Genomic DNA, 3,964 nt, shown 5'->3' with positions numbered 1-3,964 from the left:
GCCGCCGCGCCGCCGGCTGCGCCCCGCACCGCGGCGGGGACGGGCGGGGGGCGGCCGCGGGGACCGCATAGCGACAGCCAATGGTGGCCCCGGGCCGCCCGCTCCGCCCCGGCCCCGGCTCCGGCAGCGGCTCCGGCTCCGCCCGCGGCCGCCTCCCGGCGCGCCCCCGCGGCTGCGCGGCCCCGCTGCCCGGCCCGCTCCCCGGCTGCCGGGAGACGGGGGTTGTTTCAGTGGCCTTTAGTTCTGGAAGGTCGTGCCATCAAAGTCAGAGATGCCGCTGGCGCTAGGGAGGAGCAGGTGTTGGAGAGGTGATGGGTAAAGTTTCCTGCCTCCGGGGAGTCACGAGGTGGGCGCTGAAAGCGAGCACAGAGGCAGGCAGCAAGCTGTCGGCAGCGCGCACCCGAAGGAAGAGCTGCCGCGCTTGTTCGCTCCGTCCCGCCGCGGATGGAGCGCTGTTTGAGCGCTCAGGTGTCATCTCGTGGGGCCGCCGACCCCCGTGTCCCCGCCGCTGCCAGCTCTGCGGGAGAGAAGGGATCCCAGGGCACCGGGGATGCCGGGGTGGGCGCTGTCAATGGCAAGTTCACCGGTGGCAGAAGGGTGGCCCGCAGGAGCGGCAGGCGGAAAGCAGCTCGCTGTGACCAGCGAGGGGCTTCACCTGCCGCGGGGCAAGAATATCCTGCGCAGGCACCATGCAGAGGGTCATTAGGTGGGAACCAGACACCGATTCCAGATAAAACGTTTGCCTGTGATGCATTTTGTTTAGTGTTGAATGTTCCTGGGAGGACTGGAGGGAAGGAGGGAGCGGCCCAGGAGCGCCGGCAGCCTTCCGCCCTGGCTGGACCAGATTTTCCATGATTTACAGCTCTCCATATCCTTCCATTGCTGCACCAGGACCTCAGAAGGTGATTTAACTTGTTCTGTGCTTTCCTGCCCTGACCTCCTCCAGGTGCCCAAGGTCAACTGTAGGTTCATTTCAAGTGTACCTACTACTGATCTAATGCGTGATACTCATCTTCCTGCTTGGACTCTGCAGTCCAGTGTTGGGCGCAGGCAGGAGAGAAGACTCCATCCCTTAATGGTTTTTCCATGTCTCAGTGCCTGAGAGCAGGAGGAAGCCCCCATCCCTCACACAGCAGCTGCTCCCGAGCTGCTGCTGGGCACACCACGCAGAAGGAACCTGCACAGCCCAAACTCACCTCTGCACACCACAGATAGGATGCCCTGAGTGTTTAAGGCAGGAGTGTCAGGGTTCAAGGTGAATGAAATGGGAATGCTCCCAGGAAGCAAGTATGGAGACCCAGGGAGCGCATCTCTCTGAAAAGGCAGGATGTAACTGTTCGTCCTGACCTGGTTTTGCAGGCTGTTAAAGCGTGGCACGGGATAGATGTTAGTCTTGTATGCCCATGCAGATGCAAGTGGCTCTGAAGCCTCCCAGCTGCCTGCCACAGACATTCCTGCCACCCTGGCAAGAGGCAAACTCAAACAAATTGCTTTGCCGGACTTCCAGCTGATTCGAGTCACTGCTGAACACATCTGTGAGGGTTCCCTCTGTGAGCCTTTGAACACAATACTGTAAATTTCTCACCCCACATTTATCTCTAGTTCCCAGCAGTTTGCTTACAGAGTAGCCAACGCAGCAGGGAAAGCAGGTGAACAAAGATGATGTGAAAAACGCTCTGCTGTGGCTACAGGTCCTGTGGGTGTAGGGAGTGCTGGTGCTTGGGGTGACACTGTCGAGTAACTTCTGTGAAGGAGAAACCCTCGTGTCCCTCTCCAAGGGAAGCTGGCTGCATGCAGAGAAAGCTTGGCAAGTGCAGCAGCCAAACTTTAAGGGGGATATTATGTGGTACCCAGCTCAGATGACTCCAGAGCTGTCCCTAATGCTCATGGAGCTGCTGGTCCTGATGGAGGAGCAGAGGAAGCCCAAGGCAGACCAAAGTATCCCCTTTGAGAATGTCATTGCACAATGTCATTCCTCGTGAGTGGAGCCCATCACTGTTCCCCTGATCCCAGAAATCACTGCTTGGGCAGTGGAAACTCAGTGACAGCATCAGCATTTGTCCCACGATCATTGCAGTGGCTGTGGGAAGCAGCATATTTTGGGATATGATGCTGTGAAAACATCTACTTTCCTGAATTAAGGTACCTGGCTACGTAGATCATAATGTCAGGGCTACATGTCACAGAGAGAGGTCTGGACTTTCAGATTAAGGCCTTGCCAGTAGCCAGAAATGCAAAGAAAATATTTTGCAAATTTGAATCCTACTTCCCTTGGTAAAAAAAATAATATTGGAAAACATTCAGTGAGCCAGAATTGCCTACAGGAAAAAAAAAACCTGGGGAGCTGCAACCAAAACAGCAACAGTTAAAAGGAGATTTTCTCAATAAACATTCCTGGGTTCGTATTTTTAAAAAGCGAAGGATGTGCAAGTCTGGAAGAAATAAAAACAAAACAAACAAACACCAAGTGCTTGAGTGTAGCTCAGAGATCTGCAAACAACTTGGTTTTCTCTGCTGTACCCAATGGTGAATGCAGACATGCTGAAAATGAGAACTCAAGGTAGTATTTTGAGAGGATGGTGACAGCCTCCCTCTTGCCTGCACATCTTGCCTTGGCTGGCAATTCCAGCTGGACTTTCTGTTGTCATGCCTGTCCACCTGCTCACTGAGTTTGGCCTCCACTGCTGCAACAACGCCTTTTCTGTGCAGGTAAAAGGGGCACCTGGCATTGAGCTGTGGTCCAGGGGACTTGTCTGTAGTTGTTCCTGTCTTGTGCACTGACTTCAAATGATCTCACTGTGTGGTCTGCCTCACTTTGTGGTCTTGGCCTCTGCAGTTGCTCAAATCTCACTCCTGGGTGAGAGGGCTGGACTACAGCCTCAAATCCACTCGCGGGAAGCAGGCGAGAGTGCGATTGCCCCCGGCACTGTGCCTGCCTTTCGGAACCTGGCTGAATTGCTGCACCAGGTTGCTGAACACTCTGGCACAGGCTCTGAGCAGCGCTTCAGTGCATCCCACAAGTGATCACACATCCTCTGAGCCCCGCCAGTGAGAGAGGGCTCATCCATCATCTGCACCGAGGTGTGCAATGCTGCCCTGGACACCAGCCTGGGAATACCTCACTGGCAGATTCCCACTGCTGTTGGGGACAGCTGTCTCTGTGGCACGAAGATACTTCTGTGTGGCTGGGAGGAAGGAGGTTATAGGTTACCTTGCCAACACAGCTGAGTGTCAGGCAACCGAGGCGAGAACAAAGGACTAAGACCTAAATCTTGCGGAGCTTCCTATTCCAGCAGAAAACATCATGGACTCACAGGGGTTCAGGGTTCAGCACTGCTGCTGGAGTTAGGTGCTGCCCCTTAGACAAAGCCTGTTTTCTTTCCTCACTTTGCAGGGAGAAACACGGGGCAATCCTCACACCTTCGAATGGCCCGTGCCTGTTGTGTTCTGTGTGTCACTTTGTCAGGTTGATGCCTTTGCCATCAAAAATCCTTACTGCCAGGTAACACAAGGCCTGGAGGCTCCCTGCCTTACTGGGGTGAGCCAGGCTGGGATGGTCCTCTGGAGCTGAGGCTGCAAAGGGCTTGAAAGTCTTTGTATCTTCACATTTTTTTATTATCACAAAGGTTTCCGAAACAGCAAAAACTGACCCCTAATGTTGCATAGCTCCAGAATTTATTTGTTCTTCTCCAGTTATTTGACCTGACTATTCCTTGCCTTAGGAAGCCACCCAAAGGAGTTCAGAAGGAGGCTTTTGTCAGGGTTTGATAGTGGTGTGGCAGGGGAAGACACCAGCTCACCTCCATCCTAAGTGGGTGTCAGCACAGCACTGGCCTCAACTCCTCATGGGCCTGGACCCAGCAGAGTGTGGCTTAATGAGAGATATTGCTACAAAGCACATTAGTCTGCTGAGCTAATTAATTACTAACTACACTTCCTGAGGCAACTGAAACAGCAGAGAGCA

Source organism: Chamaea fasciata, unplaced genomic scaffold, assembly GCF_029207755.1.
Source record: "Chamaea fasciata isolate MVZ Bird 193981 ecotype frontalis unplaced genomic scaffold, bChaFas1.0.hap1 SCAF_6, whole genome shotgun sequence".
In the NCBI taxonomy this organism is placed as follows: domain Eukaryota; kingdom Metazoa; phylum Chordata; class Aves; order Passeriformes; family Sylviidae; genus Chamaea; species Chamaea fasciata.
This window is presented reverse-complemented; position numbering follows the sequence as displayed.